General features: G+C 63.0%; 1 protein-coding gene across 1 annotated transcript in view; it reads right to left on the reverse strand.

The window, feature by feature from the left end:
• The window catches only part of npas4l (neuronal PAS domain protein 4 like), a 105,402-nt gene that overhangs the window by 10,220 nt on the left and 73,610 nt on the right, over positions 1-21,572 (reverse strand). The window lies entirely within an intron of this gene.

Here is a 21,572-nt window from a genome sequence, read left to right on the forward strand (position 1 = left end):
TGCCCTGCCCAGTGTGGGAGTACCAGTGGGACTGTAACCCTGCGCTGCCCAGTCTGGGAGTACCAGTGGGACTGTAGCCCTGTCCTGCCCAGTGTGGGAGTACCAGTGGACCTGTAGCCCTGCCCTGCCCAGTGTGGGAGTACCAGTGGGACTGTAGCCCTGCCCTGCCCAGTCTGGGAGTACCAGTGGGACTGTAACCCTGCCCTGCCCAGTCTGGGAGTACCAATGGGACTGTAGCCCTGTCCTGCCCAGTCTGGGAGTACCAGTGGGACTCTAGCCCTGTCCTGCCGAATCTGGGAGTACCAGTGGGACTGTAGCCCTGTCCTGCCCAGTCTGGGAGTACCAGTGGGACTGTAGCCCTGTCCTGCCCAGTGTGGGAGTACCAGTGGGACTGTAGCCCTGTCCTGCCCAGTCTGGGAGTACCAGTGGGACTGTAGCCCTGTCCTGCCCAGTGTGGGAGTACCAGTGGGACTGTAGCCCTGCCCAGTGTAGGAGTACCAGTGGGACTGTAGCCCTGCCCAGTGTGGGAGTACCAGTGGGACTGTAGCCCTGCCCTGCCCAGTGTGGGAGTACCAGTGGGACTGTAGCCCTGCCCTGCCCAGTGTGGGAGTACCAGTGGGACTGTAACCCTGCCCTGCCCAGTCTGGGAGTACCAGTGGGACTGTAGCCCTGTCCTGCCCAGTGTGGGAGTACCAGTGGGACTGTAGCCCTGTCCTGCCCAGTGTGGGAGTACCAGTGGGACTGTAGCCCTGTCCAGCCCAGTCTGGGAGTACCAGTGGGACTGTAGCCCTGTCCTGCCCAGTCTGGGAGTACCAGTGGGACTGTAGCCCTGCCCAGTGTGGGAGTACCAGTGGGACTGTGGCCCTGCCCTGCCCAGTTTGGGAGTACCAGTGGGACTGTAGCCCAGCCCTGCCCAGTTTGGGAGTACCAGTGGCACTGTAGCCCTGCCTAGTGTGGGAGTACCAGTGGGACTGTAGCCCTGCCCTGCCCAGTGTGGGAGTACCTGTGGGACTGTAGCCCTGTCCTGCCGAGTCTGGGAGTACCAGTGGGACTGTAACCCTGTCCTGCCCAGTCTGGGAGTACCAGTGGGACTGTAGCCCTGTCCTGCCCAGTCTGGGAGTACCAGTGGGACTGTAGCCCTGCCCAGTGTGGGAGTACCAGTGGGACTGTAGCCCTGCCCAGTGTGGGAGTACCAGTGGGACTGTAGCCCTGTCCTGCCCAGTCTGGGAGTACCAGTGGGACTGTAGCCCTGCCCAGTGTGGGAGTACCAGTGGGACTGTGGCCCTGCCCTGCCCAGTTTGGGAGTACCAGTGGGACTGTAGCCCTGCCCTGCCCAGTTTGGGAGTACCAGTGGGACTGTGGCCCTGCCCTGCCCAGTTTGGGAGTACCAGTGGGACTGTGGCTCTGCCCTGCCCAGTGCGGGAGTACCAGTGGGACTGTGGCCCTGCCCTGCCCAGTGTGGGAGTACCAGTGGGACTGTGGCCCTGCCCTGCCCAGTCTGGGAGTACCAGTGGGACTGTGGCCCTGCCCTGCCCAGTCTGGGAGTACCAGTGGGACTGTAGCCCTGCCCTGCCCAGTGTGGGAGTACCAGTGAGACTGTAGCCCTGCCCTGCCCAGTGTGGGAGTACCAGTGAGACTGTAGCCCTGCCCTGCCCAGTGTGGGAGTACCAGTGAGACTGTAGCCCTGCCCTGCCCAGTGTGGGAGTACCAGTGGGACTGTAGCCCTGCCCTGCCCAGTGTGGGAGTACCAGTGGGACTGTAGCCCTGCCCTGCCCAGTCTGGGAGTACCAGTGGGACTGTAGCCCTGTCCTGCCGAGTCTGGGAGTACCAGTGGGACTGTAGCCCTGTCCTGCCCAGTCTGGGAGTACCAGTGGGACTGTAGCCCTGCCCTGCCCAGTCTGGGAGTACCAGTGGGACTGTAGCCCTGTCCTGCCGAGTCTGGGAATACCAGTGGGACTGTAGCCCTGTCCTGCCCAGTCTGGGAGTACCAGTGGGACTGTAGCCCTGTCCTGCCCAGTCTGGGAGTACCAGTGGGACTGTAGCCCTGCCCAGTGTGGGAGTACCAGTGGGACTGTAGCCCTGCCCAGTGTAGGAGTACCAGTGGGACTGTAGCCCTGTCCTGCCCAGTCTGGGAGTACCAGTGGGACTGTAGCCCTGCCCAGTGTGGGAGTACCAGTGGGACTGTAGCCCTGTCCTGCCCTGTGTGGGAGTACCAGTGGGACTGTAGCCCTGTCCTGCCCTGTGTGGGAGTACCAGTGGGACTGTAGCCCTGTCCTGCCCAGTCTGGGAGTACCAGTGGGACTGTAGCCCTGTCCTGCCCAGTCTGGGAGTAGCAGTGGGACTGTAGCCCTGTCCTGCCCAGTGTGGGAGTACCAGTGGGACTGTAGCCCTGCCCAGTGTAGGAGTACCAGTGGGACTGTAGCCCTGCCCAGTGTGGGAGTACCAGTGGGACTGTGGCCCTGCCCTGCCCAGTTTGGGAGTACCAGTGGGACTGTAGCCCAGCCCTGCCCAGTTTGGGAGTACCAGTGGGACTGTAGCCCTGCCCTGCCCAGTCTGGGAGTACCAGTGGGACTGTAGCCCTGTCCTGCCCAGTCTGGGAGTAGCAGTGGGACTGTAGCCCTGTCCTGCCCAGACTGGGAGTACCAGTGGGACTGTAGCCCTGTCCTGCCCAGTCTGGGAGTACCAGTGGGACTGTAGCCCTGCCCAGTGTGGGAGTACCAGTGGGACTGTAGCCCTGCCCAGTGTGGGAGTACCAGTGGGACTGTAGCCCTGCCCTGCCCAGTGTGGGAGTACCAGTGGGACTGTTGCCCTGCCCTGCCCAGTGTGGGAGTACCAGTGGGACTGTAACCCTGCGCTGCCCAGTCTGGGAGTTCCAGTGGGACTGTAGCCCTGTCCTGCCCAGTGTGGGAGTACCAGTGGACCTGTAGCCCTGCCCTGCCCAGTCTGGGAGTACCAGTGGACCTGTAGCCCTGCCCTGCCCAGTCTGGGAGTACCAGTGGGACTGTAGCCCTGTCCTGCCCAGTCTGGGAGTACCAGTGGGACTGTAGCCCTGTCCTGCCCAGTCTGGGAGTACCAGTGGGACTGTAGCCCTGCCCAGTGTGGGAGTACCAGTGGGACTGTAGCCCTGCCCAGTGTGCGAGTACCAGTGGGACTGTAGCCCTGCCCTGCCCAGTCTGGGAGTACCAATGGGACTGTAGCCCTGTCCTGCCCAGTCTGGGAGTACCAGTGGGACTGTAGCCCTGTCCTGCCGAATCTGGGAGTACCAGTGGGACTGTAGCCCTGTCCTGCCCAGTCTGGGAGTACCAGTGGGACTGTAGCCCTGTCCTGCCCAGTCTGGGAGTACCAGTGGGACTGTAGCCCTGCCCAGTCTGGGAGTACCACTGGGACTGTAGCCCTGCCCAGTGTGGGAGTACCAGTGGGACTGTAGCCCTGCCCTGCCCAGTGTGGGAGTACCAGTGGGACTGTAGCCCTGCCCTGCCCAGTGTGGGAGTACCAGTGGGACTGTAACCCTGCCCTGCCCAGTCTGGGAGTACCAGTGGGACTGTAGCCCTGTCCTGCCCAGTGTGGGAGTACCAGTGGGACTGTAGCCCTGTCCTGCCCAGTGTGGGAGTACCAGTGGGACTGTAGCCCTGTCCAGCCCAGTCTGGGAGTACCAGTGGGACTGTAGCCCTGTCCTGCCCAGTCTGGGAGTACCAGTGGGACTGTAGCCCTGCCCAGTGTGGGAGTACCAGTGGGACTGTGGCCCTGCCCTGCCCAGTTTGGGAGTACCAGTGGGACTGTAGCCCAGCCCTGCCCAGTTTGGGAGTACCAGTGGGACTGTAGCCCTGCCCTGCCCAGTCTGGGAGTACCAGTGGGACTGTAGCCCTGTCCTGCCCAGTCTGGGAGTAGCAGTGGGACTGTAGCCCTGTCCTGCCCAGACTGGGAGTACCAGTGGGACTGTAGCCCTGTCCTGCCCAGTCTGGGAGTACCAGTGGGACTGTAGCCCTGCCCAGTGTGGGAGTACCAGTGGGACTGTAGCCCTGCCCAGTGTGGGAGTACCAGTGGGACTGTAGCCCTGCCCTGCCCAGTGTGGGAGTACCAGTGGGACTGTTGCCCTGCCCTGCCCAGTGTGGGAGTACCAGTGGGACTGTAACCCTGCGCTGCCCAGTCTGGGAGTACCAGTGGGACTGTAGCCCTGTCCTGCCCAGTGTGGGAGTACCAGTGGACCTGTAGCCCTGCCCTGCCCAGTGTGGGAGTACCAGTGGGACTGTAGCCCTGCCCTGCCCAGTCTGGGAGTACCAGTGAGACTGTAACCCTGCCCTGCCCAGTCTGGGAGTACCAATGGGACTGTAGCCCTGTCCTGCCCAGTCTGGGAGTACCAGTGGGACTGTAGCCCTGTCCTGCCGAATCTGGGAGTACCAGTGGGACTGTAGCCCTGTCCTGCCCAGTCTGGGAGTACCAGTGGGACTGTAGCCCTGTCCTGCCCAGTCTGGGAGTACCAGTGGGACTGTAGCCCTGCCCAGTGTAGGAGTACCAGTGGGACTGTAGCCCTGTCCTGCCCAGTCTGGGAGTACCAGTGGGACTGTAGCCCTGCCCAGTGTGGGAGTACCAGTGGGACTGTAGCCCTGTCCTGCCCTGTGTGGGAGTACCAGTGGGACTGTAGCCCTGTCCTGCCCTGTGTGGGAGTACCAGTGGGACTGTAGCCCTGTCCTGCCCAGTCTGGGAGTACCAGTGGGACTGTAGCCCTGTCCTGCCCAGTGTGGGAGTACCAGTGGGACTGTAGCCCTGTCCTGCCCAGTCTGGGAGTACCAGTGGGATTGTAGCCCTGTCCTGCCCAGTGTGGGAGTACCAGTGGGACTGTAGCCCTGCCCAGTGTAGGAGTACCAGTGGGACTGTAGCCCTGCCCAGTGTGGGAGTACCAGTGGGACTGTGGCCCTGCCCTGCCCAGTTTGGGAATACCAGTGGGACTGTAGCCCAGCCCTGCCCAGTTTGGGAGTACCAGTGGGACTGTAGCCCTGCCCTGCCCAGTCTGGGAGTACCAGTGGGACTGTAGCCCTGTCCTGCCCAGTCTGGGAGTAGCAGTGGGACTGTAGCCCTGTCCTGCCCAGACTGGGAGTACCAGTGGGACTGTAGCCCTGTCCTGCCCAGTCTGGGAGTACCAGTGGGACTGTAGCCCTGCCCAGTGTGGGAGTACCAGTGGGACTGTAGCCCTGCCCAGTGTGGGAGTACCAGTGGGACTGTAGCCCTGCCCTGCCCAGTGTGGGAGTACCAGTGGGACTGTTGCCCTGCCCTGCCCAGTGTGGGAGTACCAGTGGGACTGTAACCCTGCGCTGCCCAGTCTGGGAGTACCAGTGGGACTGTAGCCCTGTCCTGCCCAGTGTGGGAGTACCAGTGGACCTGTAGCCCTGCCCTGCCCAGTGTGGGAGTACCAGTGGGACTGTAGCCCTACCCTGCCCAGTCTGGGAGTACCAGTGGGACTGTAACCCTGCCCTGCCCAGTCTGGGAGTACCAATGGGACTGTAGCCCTGTCCTGCCCAGTCTGGGAGTACCAGTGGGACTCTAGCCCTGTCCTGCCGAATCTGGGAGTACCAGTGGGACTGTAGCCCTGTCCTGCCCAGTCTGGGAGTACCAGTGGGACTGTAGCCCTGTCCTGCCCAGTGTGGGAGTACCAGTGGGACTGTAGCCCTGTCCTGCCCAGTCTGGGAGTACCAGTGGGACTGTAGCCTTGTCCTGCCCAGTGTGGGAGTACCAGTGGGACTGTAGCCCTGCCCAGTGTAGGAGTACCAGTGGGACTGTAGCCCTGCCCTGCCCAGTGTGGGAGTACCAGTGGGACTGTAGCCCTGCCCTGCCCAGTGTGGGAGTACCAGTGGGACTGTAACCCTGCCCTGCCCAGTCTGGGAGTACCAGTGGGACTGTAGCCCTGTCCTGCCCAGTGTGGGAGTACCAGTGGGACTGTAGCCCTGTCCTGCCCAGTGTGGGAGTACCAGTGGGACTGTAGCCCTGCCCAGTGTGGGAGTACCAGTGGGACTGTGGCCCTGCCCTGCCCAGTTTGGGAGTACCAGTGGGACTGTAGCCCAGCCCTGCCCAGTTTGGGAGTACCAGTGGCACTGTAGCCCTGCCTAGTGTGGGAGTACCAGTGGGACTGTAGCCCTGCCCTGCCCAGTGTGGGAGTACCTGTGGGACTGTAGCCCTGTCCTGCCGAGTCTGGGAGTACCAGTGGGACTGTAGCCCTGTCCTGCCCAGTCTGGGAGTACCAGTGGGACTGTAGCCCTGTCCTGCCCAGTCTGGGAGTACCAGTGGGACTGTAGCCCTGCCCAGTGTGGGAGTACCAGTGGGACTGTAGCCCTGCCCAGTGTGGGAGTACCAGTGGGACTGTAGCCCTGTCCTGCCCAGTCTGGGAGTACCAGTGGGACTGTAGCCCTGCCCAGTGTGGGAGTACCAGTGGGACTGTGGCCCTGCCCTGCCCAGTTTGGGAGTACCAGTGGGACTGTAGCCCTGCCCTGCCCAGTTTGGGAGTACCAGTGGGACTGTGGCCCTGCCCTGCCCAGTTTGGGAGTACCAGTGGGACTGTGGCTCTGCCCTGCCCAGTGCGGGAGTACCAGTGGGACTGTGGCCCTGCCCTGCCCAGTGTGGGAGTACCAGTGGGACTGTGGCCCTGCCCTGCCCAGTCTGGGAGTACCAGTGGGACTGTGGCCCTGCCCTGCCCAGTCTGGGAGTACCAGTGGGACTGTAGCCCTGCCCTGCCCAGTGTGGGAGTACCAGTGAGACTGTAGCCCTGCCCTGCCCAGTGTGGGAGTACCAGTGAGACTGTAGCCCTGCCCTGCCCAGTGTAGGAGTACCAGTGAGACTGTAGCCCTGCCCTGCCCAGTGTGGGAGTACCAGTGGGACTGTAGCCCTGCCCTGCCCAGTGTGGGAGTACCAGTGGGACTGTAGCCCTGCCCTGCCCAGTCTGGGAGTACCAGTGGGACTGTAGCCCTGTCCTGCCGAGTCTGGGAGTACCAGTGGGACTGTAGCCCTGTCCTGCCCAGTCTGGGAGTACCAGTGGGACTGTAGCCCTGCCCTGCCCAGTCTGGGAGTACCAGTGGGACTGTAGCCCTGTCCTGCCGAGTCTGGGAATACCAGTGGGACTGTAGCCCTGTCCTGCCCAGTCTGGGAGTACCAGTGGGACTGTAGCCCTGTCCTGCCCAGTCTGGGAGTACCAGTGGGACTGTAGCCCTGCCCAGTGTAGGAGTACCAGTGGGACTGTAGCCCTGTCCTGCCCAGTCTGGGAGTACCAGTGGGACTGTAGCCCTGCCCAGTGTGGGAGTACCAGTGGGACTGTAGCCCTGTCCTGCCCTGTGTGGGAGTACCAGTGGGACTGTAGCCCTGTCCTGCCCTGTGTGGGAGTACCAGTGGGACTGTAGCCCTGTCCTGCCCAGTCTGGGAGTACCAGTGGGACTGTAGCCCTGTCCTGCCCAGTCTGGGAGTACCAGTGGGACTGTAGCCCTGTCCTGCCCAGTCTGGGAGTAGCAGTGGGACTGTAGCCCTGTCCTGCCCAGTGTGGGAGTACCAGTGGGACTGTAGCCCTGTCCAGTGTAGGAGTACCAGTGGGACTGTAGCCCTGCCCAGTGTGGGAGTACCAGTGGGACTGTGGCCCTGCCCTGCCCAGTTTGGGAGTACCAGTGGGACTGTAGCCCAGCCCTGCCCAGTTTGGGAGTACCAGTGGGACTGTAGCCCTGCCCTGCCCAGTCTGGGAGTACCAGTGGGACTGTAGCCCTGTCCTGCCCAGTCTGGGAGTAGCAGTGGGACTGTAGCCCTGTCCTGCCCAGACTGGGAGTACCAGTGGGACTGTAGCCCTGTCCTGCCCAGTCTGGGAGTACCAGTGGGACTGTAGCCCTGCCCAGTGTGGGAGTACCAGTGGGACTGTAGCCCTGCCCAGTGTGGGAGTACCAGTGGGACTGTAGCCCTGCCCTGCCCAGTGTGGGAGTACCAGTGGGACTGTTGCCCTGCCCTGCCCAGTGTGGGAGTACCAGTGGGACTGTAACCCTGCGCTGCCCAGTCTGGGAGTTCCAGTGGGACTGTAGCCCTGTCCTGCCCAGTGTGGGAGTACCAGTGGACCTGTAGCCCTGCCCTGCCCAGTCTGGGAGTACCAGTGGACCTGTAGCCCTGCCCTGCCCAGTCTGGGAGTACCAGTGGGACTGTAGCCCTGTCCTGCCCAGTCTGGGAGTACCAGTGGGACTGTGGCCCTGCCCTGCCCAGTTTGGGAGTACCAGTGGGACTGTAGCCCAGCCCTGCCCAGTTTGGGAGTACCAGTGGCACTGTAGCCCTGCCTAGTGTGGGAGTACCAGTGGGACTGTAGCCCTGCCCTGCCCAGTGTGGGAGTACCTGTGGGACTGTAGCCCTGTCCTGCCGAGTCTGGGAGTACCAGTGGGACTGTAGCCCTGTCCTGCCCAGTCTGGGAGTACCAGTGGGACTGTAGCCCTGTCCTGCCCAGTCTGGGAGTACCAGTGGGACTGTAGCCCTGCCCAGTGTGGGAGTACCAGTGGGACTGTAGCCCTGCCCAGTGTGGGAGTACCAGTGGGACTGTAGCCCTGTCCTGCCCAGTCTGGGAGTACCAGTGGGACTGTAGCCCTGCCCAGTGTGGGAGTACCAGTGGGACTGTGGCCCTGCCCTGCCCAGTTTGGGAGTACCAGTGGGACTGTAGCCCTGCCCTGCCCAGTTTGGGAGTACCAGTGGGACTGTGGCCCTGCCCTGCCCAGTTTGGGAGTACCAGTGGGACTGTGGCTCTGCCCTGCCCAGTGCGGGAGTACCAGTGGGACTGTGGCCCTGCCCTGCCCAGTGTGGGAGTACCAGTGGGACTGTGGCCCTGCCCTGCCCAGTCTGGGAGTACCAGTGGGACTGTGGCCCTGCCCTGCCCAGTCTGGGAGTACCAGTGGGACTGTAGCCCTGCCCTGCCCAGTGTGGGAGTACCAGTGAGACTGTAGCCCTGCCCTGCCCAGTGTGGGAGTACCAGTGAGACTGTAGCCCTGCCCTGCCCAGTGTAGGAGTACCAGTGAGACTGTAGCCCTGCCCTGCCCAGTGTGGGAGTACCAGTGGGACTGTAGCCCTGCCCTGCCCAGTGTGGGAGTACCAGTGGGACTGTAGCCCTGCCCTGCCCAGTCTGGGAGTACCAGTGGGACTGTAGCCCTGTCCTGCCGAGTCTGGGAGTACCAGTGGGACTGTAGCCCTGTCCTGCCCAGTCTGGGAGTACCAGTGGGACTGTAGCCCTGCCCTGCCCAGTCTGGGAGTACCAGTGGGACTGTAGCCCTGTCCTGCCGAGTCTGGGAATACCAGTGGGACTGTAGCCCTGTCCTGCCCAGTCTGGGAGTACCAGTGGGACTGTAGCCCTGTCCTGCCCAGTCTGGGAGTACCAGTGGGACTGTAGCCCTGCCCAGTGTAGGAGTACCAGTGGGACTGTAGCCCTGTCCTGCCCAGTCTGGGAGTACCAGTGGGACTGTAGCCCTGCCCAGTGTGGGAGTACCAGTGGGACTGTAGCCCTGTCCTGCCCTGTGTGGGAGTACCAGTGGGACTGTAGCCCTGTCCTGCCCTGTGTGGGAGTACCAGTGGGACTGTAGCCCTGTCCTGCCCAGTCTGGGAGTACCAGTGGGACTGTAGCCCTGTCCTGCCCAGTCTGGGAGTACCAGTGGGACTGTAGCCCTGTCCTGCCCAGTCTGGGAGTAGCAGTGGGACTGTAGCCCTGTCCTGCCCAGTGTGGGAGTACCAGTGGGACTGTAGCCCTGTCCAGTGTAGGAGTACCAGTGGGACTGTAGCCCTGCCCAGTGTGGGAGTACCAGTGGGACTGTGGCCCTGCCCTGCCCAGTTTGGGAGTACCAGTGGGACTGTAGCCCAGCCCTGCCCAGTTTGGGAGTACCAGTGGGACTGTAGCCCTGCCCTGCCCAGTCTGGGAGTACCAGTGGGACTGTAGCCCTGTCCTGCCCAGTCTGGGAGTAGCAGTGGGACTGTAGCCCTGTCCTGCCCAGACTGGGAGTACCAGTGGGACTGTAGCCCTGTCCTGCCCAGTCTGGGAGTACCAGTGGGACTGTAGCCCTGCCCAGTGTGGGAGTACCAGTGGGACTGTAGCCCTGCCCAGTGTGGGAGTACCAGTGGGACTGTAGCCCTGCCCTGCCCAGTGTGGGAGTACCAGTGGGACTGTTGCCCTGCCCTGCCCAGTGTGGGAGTACCAGTGGGACTGTAACCCTGCGCTGCCCAGTCTGGGAGTTCCAGTGGGACTGTAGCCCTGTCCTGCCCAGTGTGGGAGTACCAGTGGACCTGTAGCCCTGCCCTGCCCAGTCTGGGAGTACCAGTGGACCTGTAGCCCTGCCCTGCCCAGTCTGGGAGTACCAGTGGGACTGTAGCCCTGTCCTGCCCAGTCTGGGAGTACCAGTGGGACTGTAGCCCTGTCCTGCCCAGTCTGGGAGTACCAGTGGGACTGTAGCCCTGCCCAGTGTGGAAGTACCAGTGGGACTGTAGCCCTGCCCAGTGTGCGAGTACCAGTGGGACTGTAGCCCTGCCCTGCCCAGTCTGGGAGTACCAATGGGACTGTAGCCCTGTCCTGCCCAGTCTGGGAGTACCAGTGGGACTGTAGCCCTGTCCTGCCGAATCTGGGAGTACCAGTGGGACTGTAGCCCTGTCCTGCCCAGTCTGGGAGTACCAGTGGGACTGTAGCCCTGTCCTGCCCAGTCTGGGAGTACCAGTGGGACTGTAGCCCTGCCCAGTGTGGGAGTACCAGTGGGACTGTAGCCCTGCCCTGCCCAGTGTGGGAGTACCAGTGGGACTGTTGCCCTGCCCTGCCCAGTGTGGGAGTACCAGTGGGACTGTAACCCTGCGCTGCCCAGTCTGGGAGTTCCAGTGGGACTGTAGCCCTGTCCTGCCCAGTGTGGGAGTACCAGTGGACCTGTAGCCCTGCCCTGCCCAGTCTGGGAGTACCAGTGGACCTGTAGCCCTGCCCTGCCCAGTCTGGGAGTACCAGTGGGACTGTAGCCCTGTCCTGCCCAGTCTGGGAGTACCAGTGGGACTGTAGCCCTGTCCTGCCCAGTCTGGGAGTACCAGTGGGACTGTAGCCCTGCCCAGTGTGGGAGTACCAGTGGGACTGTAGCCCTGCCCAGTGTGCGAGTACCAGTGGGACTGTAGCCCTGCCCTGCCCAGTCTGGGAGTACCAATGGGACTGTAGCCCTGTCCTGCCCAGTCTGGGAGTACCAGTGGGACTGTAGCCCTGTCCTGCCGAATCTGGGAGTACCAGTGGGACTGTAGCCCTGTCCTGCCCAGTCTGGGAGTACCAGTGGGACTGTAGCCCTGTCCTGCCCAGTCTGGGAGTACCAGTGGGACTGTAGCCCTGCCCAGTCTGGGAGTACCACTGGGACTGTAGCCCTGCCCAGTGTGGGAGTACCAGTGGGACTGTAGCCCTGCCCTGCCCAGTGTGGGAGTACCAGTGGGACTGTAGCCCTGCCCTGCCCAGTGTGGGAGTACCAGTGGGACTGTAACCCTGCCCTGCCCAGTCTGGGAGTACCAGTGGGACTGTAGCCCTGTCCTGCCCAGTGTGGGAGTACCAGTGGGACTGTAGCCCTGTCCTGCCCAGTGTGGGAGTACCAGTGGGACTGTAGCCCTGTCCAGCCCAGTCTGGGAGTACCAGTGGGACTGTAGCCCTGTCCTGCCCAGTCTGGGAGTACCAGTGGGACTGTAGCCCTGCCCAGTGTGGGAGTACCAGTGGGACTGTGGCCCTGCCCTGCCCAGTTTGGGAGTACCAGTGGGACTGTAGCCCAGCCCTGCCCAGTTTGGGAGTACCAGTGGGACTGTAGCCCTGCCCTGCCCAGTCTGGGAGTACCAGTGGGACTGTAGCCCTGTCCTGCCCAGTCTGGGAGTAGCAGTGGGACTGTAGCCCTGTCCTGCCCAGACTGGGAGTACCAGTGGGACTGTAGCCCTGTCCTGCCCAGTCTGGGAGTACCAGTGGGACTGTAGCCCTGCCCAGTGTGGGAGTACCAGTGGGACTGTAGCCCTGCCCAGTGTGGGAGTACCAGTGGGACTGTAGCCCTGCCCTGCCCAGTGTGGGAGTACCAGTGGGACTGTTGCCCTGCCCTGCCCAGTGTGGGAGTACCAGTGGGACTGTAACCCTGCGCTGCCCAGTCTGGGAGTACCAGTGGGACTGTAGCCCTGTCCTGCCCAGTGTGGGAGTACCAGTGGACCTGTAGCCCTGCCCTGCCCAGTGTGGGAGTACCAGTGGGACTGTAGCCCTGCCCTGCCCAGTCTGGGAGTACCAGTGAGACTGTAACCCTGCCCTGCCCAGTCTGGGAGTACCAATGGGACTGTAGCCCTGTCCTGCCCAGTCTGGGAGTACCAGTGGGACTGTAGCCCTGTCCTGCCGAATCTGGGAGTACCAGTGGGACTGTAGCCCTGTCCTGCCCAGTCTGGGAGTACCAGTGGGACTGTAGCCCTGTCCTGCCCAGTCTGGGAGTACCAGTGGGACTGTAGCCCTGCCCAGTGTAGGAGTACCAGTGGGACTGTAGCCCTGTCCTGCCCAGTCTGGGAGTACCAGTGGGACTGTAGCCCTGCCCAGTGTGGGAGTACCAGTGGGACTGTAGCCCTGTCCTGCCCTGTGTGGGAGTACCAGTGGGACTGTAGCCCTGTCCTGCCCTGTGTGGGAGTACCAGTGGGACTGTAGCCCTGTCCTGCCCAGTCTGGGAGTACCAGTGGGACTGTAGCCCTGTCCTGCCCAGTGTGGGAGTACCAGTGGGACTGTAGCCCTGTCCTGCCCAGTCTGGGAGTACCAGTGGGATTGTAGCCCTGTCCTGCCCAGTGTGGGAGTACCAGTGGGACTGTAGCCCTGCCCAGTGTAGGAGTACCAGTGGGACTGTAGCCCTGCCCAGTGTGGGAGTACCAGTGGGACTGTGGCCCTGCCCTGCCCAGTTTGGGAATACCAGTGGGACTGTAGCCCAGCCCTGCCCAGTTTGGGAGTACCAGTGGGACTGTAGCCCTGCCCTGCCCAGTCTGGGAGTACCAGTGGGACTGTAGCCCTGTCCTGCCCAGTCTGGGAGTAGCAGTGGGACTGTAGCCCTGTCCTGCCCAGACTGGGAGTACCAGTGGGACTGTAGCCCTGTCCTGCCCAGTCTGGGAGTACCAGTGGGACTGTAGCCCTGCCCAGTGTGGGAGTACCAGTGGGACTGTAGCCCTGCCCAGTGTGGGAGTACCAGTGGGACTGTAGCCCTGCCCTGCCCAGTGTGGGAGTACCAGTGGGACTGTTGCCCTGCCCTGCCCAGTGTGGGAGTACCAGTGGGACTGTAACCCTGCGCTGCCCAGTCTGGGAGTACCAGTGGGACTGTAGCCCTGTCCTGCCCAGTGTGGGAGTACCAGTGGACCTGTAGCCCTGCCCTGCCCAGTGTGGGAGTACCAGTGGGACTGTAGCCCTACCCTGCCCAGTCTGGGAGTACCAGTGGGACTGTAACCCTGCCCTGCCCAGTCTGGGAGTACCAATGGGACTGTAGCCCTGTCCTGCCCAGTCTGGGAGTACCAGTGGGACTCTAGCCCTGTCCTGCCGAATCTGGGAGTACCAGTGGGACTGTAGCCCTGTCCTGCCCAGTCTGGGAGTACCAGTGGGACTGTAGCCCTGTCCTGCCCAGTGTGGGAGTACCAGTGGGACTGTAGCCCTGTCCTGCCCAGTCTGGGAGTACCAGTGGGACTGTAGCCTTGTCCTGCCCAGTGTGGGAGTACCAGTGGGACTGTAGCCCTGCCCAGTGTAGGAGTACCAGTGGGACTGTAGCCCTGCCCTGCCCAGTGTGGGAGTACCAGTGGGACTGTAGCCCTGCCCTGCCCAGTGTGGGAGTACCAGTGGGACTGTAACCCTGCCCTGCCCAGTCTGGGAGTACCAGTGGGACTGTAGCCCTGTCCTGCCCAGTGTGGGAGTACCAGTGGGACTGTAGCCCTGTCCTGCCCAGTGTGGGAGTACCAGTGGGACTGTAGCCCTGCCCAGTGTGGGAGTACCAGTGGGACTGTGGCCCTGCCCTGCCCAGTTTGGGAGTACCAGTGGGACTGTAGCCCAGCCCTGCCCAGTTTGGGAGTACCAGTGGCACTGTAGCCCTGCCTAGTGTGGGAGTACCAGTGGGACTGTAGCCCTGCCCTGCCCAGTGTGGGAGTACCTGTGGGACTGTAGCCCTGTCCTGCCGAGTCTGGGAGTACCAGTGGGACTGTAGCCCTGTCCTGCCCAGTCTGGGAGTACCAGTGGGACTGTAGCCCTGTCCTGCCCAGTCTGGGAGTACCAGTGGGACTGTAGCCCTGCCCAGTGTGGGAGTACCAGTGGGACTGTAGCCCTGCCCAGTGTGGGAGTACCAGTGGGACTGTAGCCCTGTCCTGCCCAGTCTGGGAGTACCAGTGGGACTGTAGCCCTGCCCAGTGTGGGAGTACCAGTGGGACTGTGGCCCTGCCCTGCCCAGTTTGGGAGTACCAGTGGGACTGTAGCCCTGCCCTGCCCAGTTTGGGAGTACCAGTGGGACTGTGGCCCTGCCCTGCCCAGTTTGGGAGTACCAGTGGGACTGTGGCTCTGCCCTGCCCAGTGCGGGAGTACCAGTGGGACTGTGGCCCTGCCCTGCCCAGTGTGGGAGTACCAGTGGGACTGTGGCCCTGCCCTGCCCAGTCTGGGAGTACCAGTGGGACTGTGGCCCTGCCCTGCCCAGTCTGGGAGTACCAGTGGGACTGTAGCCCTGCCCTGCCCAGTGTGGGAGTACCAGTGAGACTGTAGCCCTGCCCTGCCCAGTGTGGGAGTACCAGTGAGACTGTAGCCCTGCCCTGCCCAGTGTAGGAGTACCAGTGAGACTGTAGCCCTGCCCTGCCCAGTGTGGGAGTACCAGTGGGACTGTAGCCCTGCCCTGCCCAGTGTGGGAGTACCAGTGGGACTGTAGCCCTGCCCTGCCCAGTCTGGGAGTACCAGTGGGACTGTAGCCCTGTCCTGCCGAGTCTGGGAGTACCAGTGGGACTGTAGCCCTGTCCTGCCCAGTCTGGGAGTACCAGTGGGACTGTAGCCCTGCCCTGCCCAGTCTGGGAGTACCAGTGGGACTGTAGCCCTGTCCTGCCGAGTCTGGGAATACCAGTGGGACTGTAGCCCTGTCCTGCCCAGTCTGGGAGTACCAGTGGGACTGTAGCCCTGTCCTGCCCAGTCTGGGAGTACCAGTGGGACTGTAGCCCTGCCCAGTGTAGGAGTACCAGTGGGACTGTAGCCCTGTCCTGCCCAGTCTGGGAGTACCAGTGGGACTGTAGCCCTGCCCAGTGTGGGAGTACCAGTGGGACTGTAGCCCTGTCCTGCCCTGTGTGGGAGTACCAGTGGGACTGTAGCCCTGTCCTGCCCTGTGTGGGAGTACCAGTGGGACTGTAGCCCTGTCCTGCCCAGTCTGGGAGTACCAGTGGGACTGTAGCCCTGTCCTGCCCAGTCTGGGAGTACCAGTGGGACTGTAGCCCTGTCCTGCCCAGTCTGGGAGTAGCAGTGGGACTGTAGCCCTGTCCTGCCCAGTGTGGGAGTACCAGTGGGACTGTAGCCCTGTCCAGTGTAGGAGTACCAGTGGGACTGTAGCCCTGCCCAGTGTGGGAGTACCAGTGGGACTGTGGCCCTGCCCTGCCCAGTTTGGGAGTACCAGTGGGACTGTAGCCCAGCCCTGCCCAGTTTGGGAGTACCAGTGGGACTGTAGCCCTGCCCTGCCCAGTCTGGGAGTACCAGTGGGACTGTAGCCCTGTCCTGCCCAGTCTGGGAGTAGCAGTGGGACTGTAGCCCTGTCCTGCCCAGACTGGGAGTACCAGTGGGACTGTAGCCCTGTCCTGCCCAGTCTGGGAGTACCAGTGGGACTGTAGCCCTGCCCAGTGTGGGAGTACCAGTGGGACTGTAGCCCTGCCCAGTGTGGGAGTACCAGTGGGACTGTAGCCCTGCCCTGCCCAGTGTGGGAGTACCAGTGGGACTGTTGCCCTGCCCTGCCCAGTGTGGGAGTACCAGTGGGACTGTAACCCTGCGCTGCCCAGTCTGGGAGTTCCAGTGGGACTGTAGCCCTGTCCTGCCCAGTGTGGGAGTACCAGTGGACCTGTAGCCCTGCCCTGCCCAGTCTGGGAGTACCAGTGGACCTGTAGCCCTGCCCTGCCCAGTCTGGGAGTACCAGTGGGACTGTAGCCCTGTCCTGCCCAGTCTGGGAGTACCAGTGGGACTGTGGCCCTGCCCTGCCCAGTTTGGGAGTACCAGTGGGACTGTAGCCCAGCCCTGCCCAGTTTGGGAGTACCAGTGGCACTGTAGCCCTGCCTAGTGTGGGAGTACCAGTGGGACTGTAGCCCTGCCCTGCCCAGTGTGGGAGTACCTGTGGGACTGTAGCCCTGTCCTGCCGAGTCTGGGAGTACCAGTGGGACTGTAGCCCTGTCCTGCCCAGTCTGGGAGTACCAGTGGGACTGTAGCCCTGTCCTGCCCAGTCTGGGAGTACCAGTGGGACTGTAGCCCTGCCCAGTGTGGGAGTACCAGTGGGACTGTAGCCCTGCCCAGTGTGGGAGTACCAGTGGGACTGTAGCCCTGTCCTGCCCAGTCTGGGAGTACCAGTGGGACTGTAGCCCTGCCCAGTGTGGGAGTACCAGTGGGACTGTGGCCCTGCCCTGCCCAGTTTGGGAGTACCAGTGGGACTGTAGCCCTGCCCTGCCCAGTTTGGGAGTACCAGTGGGACTGTGGCCCTGCCCTGCCCAGTTTGGGAGTACCAGTGGGACTGTGGCTCTGCCCTGCCCAGTGCGGGAGTACCAGTGGGACTGTGGCCCTGCCCTGCCCAGTGTGGGAGTACCAGTGGGACTGTGGCCCTGCCCTGCCCAGTCTGGGAGTACCAGTGGGACTGTGGCCCTGCCCTGCCCAGTCTGGGAGTACCAGTGGGACTGTAGCCCTGCCCTGCCCAGTGTGGGAGTACCAGTGAGACTGTAGCCCTGCCCTGCCCAGTGTGGGAGTACCAGTGAGACTGTAGCCCTGCCCTGCCCAGTGTAGGAGTACCAGTGAGACTGTAGCCCTGCCCTGCCCAGTGTGGGAGTACCAGTGGGACTGTAGCCCTGCCCTGCCCAGTGTGGGAGTACCAGTGGGACTGTAGCCCTGCCCTGCCCAGTCTGGGAGTACCAGTGGGACTGTAGCCCTGTCCTGCCGAGTCTGGGAGTACCAGTGGGACTGTAGCCCTGTCCTGCCCAGTCTGGGAGTACCAGTGGGACTGTAGCCCTGCCCTGCCCAGTCTGGGAGTACCAGTGGGACTGTAGCCCTGTCCTGCCGAGTCTGGGAATACCAGTGGGACTGTAGCCCTGTCCTGCCCAGTCTGGGAGTACCAGTGGGACTGTAGCCCTGTCCTGCCCAGTCTGGGAGTACCAGTGGGACTGTAGCCCTGCCCAGTGTAGGAGTACCAGTGGGACTGTAGCCCTGTCCTGCCCAGTCTGGGAGTACCAGTGGGACTGTAGCCCTGCCCAGTGTGGGAGTACCAGTGGGACTGTAGCCCTGTCCTGCCCTGTGTGGGAGTACCAGTGGGACTGTAGCCCTGTCCTGCCCTGTGTGGGAGTACCAGTGGGACTGTAGCCCTGTCCTGCCCAGTCTGGGAGTACCAGTGGGACTGTAGCCCTGTCCTGCCCAGTCTGGGAGTACCAGTGGGACTGTAGCCCTGTCCTGCCCAGTCTGGGAGTAGCAGTGGGACTGTAGCCCTGTCCTGCCCAGTGTGGGAGTACCAGTGGGACTGTAGCCCTGTCCAGTGTAGGAGTACCAGTGGGACTGTAGCCCTGCCCAGTGTGGGAGTACCAGTGGGACTGTGGCCCTGCCCTGCCCAGTTTGGGAGTACCAGTGGGACTGTAGCCCAGCCCTGCCCAGTTTGGGAGTACCAGTGGGACTGTAGCCCTGCCCTGCCCAGTCTGGGAGTACCAGTGGGACTGTAGCCCTGTCCTGCCCAGTCTGGGAGTAGCAGTGGGACTGTAGCCCTGTCCTGCCCAGACTGGGAGTACCAGTGGGACTGTAGCCCTGTCCTGCCCAGTCTGGGAGTACCAGTGGGACTGTAGCCCTGCCCAGTGTGGGAGTACCAGTGGGACTGTAGCCCTGCCCAGTGTGGGAGTACCAGTGGGACTGTAGCCCTGCCCTGCCCAGTGTGGGAGTACCAGTGGGACTGTTGCCCTGCCCTGCCCAGTGTGGGAGTACCAGTGGGACTGTAACCCTGCGCTGCCCAGTCTGGGAGTTCCAGTGGGACTGTAGCCCTGTCCTGCCCAGTGTGGGAGTACCAGTGGACCTGTAGCCCTGCCCTGCCCAGTCTGGGAGTACCAGTGGACCTGTAGCCCTGCCCTGCCCAGTCTGGGAGTACCAGTGGGACTGTAGCCCTGTCCTGCCCAGTCTGGGAGTACCAGTGGGACTGTAGCCCTGTCCTGCCCAGTCTGGGAGTACCAGTGGGACTGTAGCCCTGCCCAGTGTGGAAGTACCAGTGGGACTGTAGCCCTGCCCAGTGTGCGAGTACCAGTGGGACTGTAGCCCTGCCCTGCCCAGTCTGGGAGTACCAATGGGACTGTAGCCCTGTCCTGCCCAGTCTGGGAGTACCAGTGGGACTGTAGCCCTGTCCTGCCGAATCTGGGAGTACCAGTGGGACTGTAGCCCTGTCCTGCCCAGTCTGGGAGTACCAGTGGGACTGTAGCCCTGTCCTGCCCAGTCTGGGAGTACCAGTGGGACTGTAGCCCTGCCCAGTGTGGGAGTACCAGTGGGACTGTAGCCCTGCCCTGCCCAGTGTGGGAGTACCAGTGGGACTGTAGCCCTGCCCTGCCCAGTGTGGGAGTACCAGTGGGACTGTAACCCTGCCCTGCCCAGTCTGGGAGTACCAGTGGGACTGTAGCCCTGTCCTGCCCAGTGTGGGAGTACCAGTGGGACTGTAGCCCTGTCCTGCCCAGTGTGGGAGTACCAGTGGGACTGTAGCCCTGTCCAGCCCAGTCTGGGAGTACCAGTGGGACTGTAGCCCTGTCCTGCCCAGTCTGGGAGTACCAGTGGGACTGTAGCCCTGCCCAGTGTGGGAGTACCAGTGGGACTGTGGCCCTGCCCTGCCCAGTTTGGGAGTACCAGTGGGACTGTAGCCCAGCCCTGCCCAGTTTGGGAGTACCAGTGGGACTGTAGCCCTGCCTAGTGTGGGAGTACCAGTGGGACTGTAGCCCTGCCCTGCCCAGTGTGGGAGTACCTGTGGGACTGTAGCCCTGTCCTGCCGAGTCTGGGAGTACCAGTGGGACTGTAGCCCTGTCCTGCCCAGTCTGGGAGTACCAGTGGGACTGTAGCCCTGTCCTGCCCAGTCTGGGAGTACCAGTGGGACTGTAGCCCTGCCCAGTGTAGGAGTACCAGTGAGACTGTAGCCCTGCCCTGCCCAGTGTGGGAGTACCAGTGGGACTGTAGCCCTGCCCTGCCCAGTGTGGGAGTACCAGTGGGACTGTAGCCCTGCCCTGCCCAGTCTGGGAGTACCAGTGGGACTGTAGCCCTGTCCTGCCGAGTCTGGGAGTACCAGTGGGACTGTAGCCCTGTCCTGCCCAGTCTGGGAGTACCAGTGGGACTGTAGCCCTGCCCTGCCCAGTCTGGGAGTACCAGTGGGACTGTAGCCCTGTCCTGCCGAGTCTGGGAATACCAGTGGGACTGTAGCCCTGTCCTGCCCAGTCTGGGAGTACCAGTGGGACTGTAGCCCTGTCCTGCCCAGTCTGGGAGTACCAGTGGGACTGTAGCCCTGCCCAGTGTGGGAGTACCAGTGGGACTGTAGCCCTGCCCAGTGTAGGAGTACCAGTGGGACTGTAGCCCTGTCCTGCCCAGTCTGGGAGTACCAGTGGGACTGTAGCCCTGCCCAGTGTGGGAGTACCAGTGGGACTGTAGCCCTGTCCTGCCCTGTGTGGGAGTACCAGTGGGACTGTAGCCCTGTCCTGCCCTGTGTGGGAGTACCAGTGGGACTGTAGCCCTGTCCTGCCCAGTCTGGGAGTACCAGTGGGACTGTAGCCCTGTCCTGCCCAGTCTGGGAGTAGCAGTGGGACTGTAGCCCTGTCCTGCCCAGTGTGGGAGTACCAGTGGGACTGTAGCCCTGCCCAGTGTAGGAGTACCAGTGGGACTGTAGCCCTGCCCAGTGTGGGAGTACCAGTGGGACTGTGGCCCTGCCCTGCCCAGTTTGGGAGTACCAGTGGGACTGTAGCCCAGCCCTGCCCAGTTTGGGAGTACCAGTGGGACTGTAGCCCTGCCCTGCCCAGTCTGGGAGTACCAGTGGGACTGTAGCCCTGTCCTGCCCAGTCTGGGAGTAGCAGTGGGACTGTAGCCCTGTCCTGCCCAGACTGGGAGTACCAGTGGGACTGTAGCCCTGTCCTGCCCAGTCTGGGAGTACCAGTGGGACTGTAGCCCTGCCCAGTGTGGGAGTACCAGTGGGACTGTAGCCCTGCCCAGTGTGGGAGTACCAGTGGGACTGTAGCCCTGCCCTGCCCAGTGTGGGAGTACCAGTGGGACTGTTGCCCTGCCCTGCCCAGTGTGGGAGTACCAGTGGGACTGTAACCCTGCGCTGCCCAGTCTGGGAGTTCCAGTGGGACTGTAGCCCTGTCCTGCCCAGTGTGGGAGTACCAGTGGACCTGTAGCCCTGCCCTGCCCAGTCTGGGAGTACCAGTGGACCTGTAGCCCTGCCCTGCCCAGTCTGGGAGTACCAGTGGGACTGTAGCCCTGTCCTGCCCAGTCTGGGAGTACCAGTGGGACTGTAGCCCTGTCCTGCCCAGTCTGGGAGTACCAGTGGGACTGTAGCCCTGACCAGTGTGGGGAGTACCAGTGGGACTGTAGCCCTGCCCAGTGTGCGAGTACCAGTGGGACTGTAGCCCTGCCCTGCCCAGTCTGGGAGTACCAATGGGGACTGTAGCCCTGTCCTGCCCAGTCTGGGAGTACCAGTGGGACTGTAGCCCTGTCCTGCCGAATCTGGGAGTACCAGTGGGACTGTAGCCCTGTCCTGCCCAGTCTGGGAGTACCAGTGGGACTGTAGCCCTGTCCTGCCCAGTCTGGGAGTACCAGTGGGACTGTAGCCCTGCCCAGTCTGGAGTACCAGTGGGGACTGTAGCCCTGCCCAGTCTGGGAGTACCAGTGGGACTGTAGCCCTGCCCAGTGTGGGAGTACCAGTGGGACTGTAGCCCTGCCCTGCCCAGTGTGGGAGTACCCAGTGGGACTGTAGCCCCTGCCCTGCCCAGTGTGGGAGTACCAGTGGGACTGTAACCCTGCCCTGCCCAGTCTGGGAGTACCAGTGGGACTGTAGCCCTGTCCTGCCCAGTGTGTGGGAGTACCAGTGGGACTGTAGCCCTGTCCTGCCCAGTGTGGGAGTACCAGTGGGACTGTAGCCCTGTCCAGCCCAGTCTGGGGAGTACCAGTGGGGACTGTAGCCCTGTCCTGCCCAGTCTGGGAGTACCAGTGGGACTGTAGCCCTGCCCAGTGTGGGAGTACCAGTGGGACTGTGGCCCTGCCCTGCCCAGTTTGGGAGTACCAGTGGGACTGTAGCCCAGCCCTGCCCAGTTTGGGAGTACCAGTGGGACTGTAGCCCTGCCCTGCCCAGTCTGGGAGTACCAGTGGGACTGTAGCCCTGTCCTGCCCAGTC

This window comes from Hypanus sabinus, chromosome 10 (genome assembly GCF_030144855.1).
Source record: "Hypanus sabinus isolate sHypSab1 chromosome 10, sHypSab1.hap1, whole genome shotgun sequence".
NCBI classification, from domain to species: domain Eukaryota; kingdom Metazoa; phylum Chordata; class Chondrichthyes; order Myliobatiformes; family Dasyatidae; genus Hypanus; species Hypanus sabinus.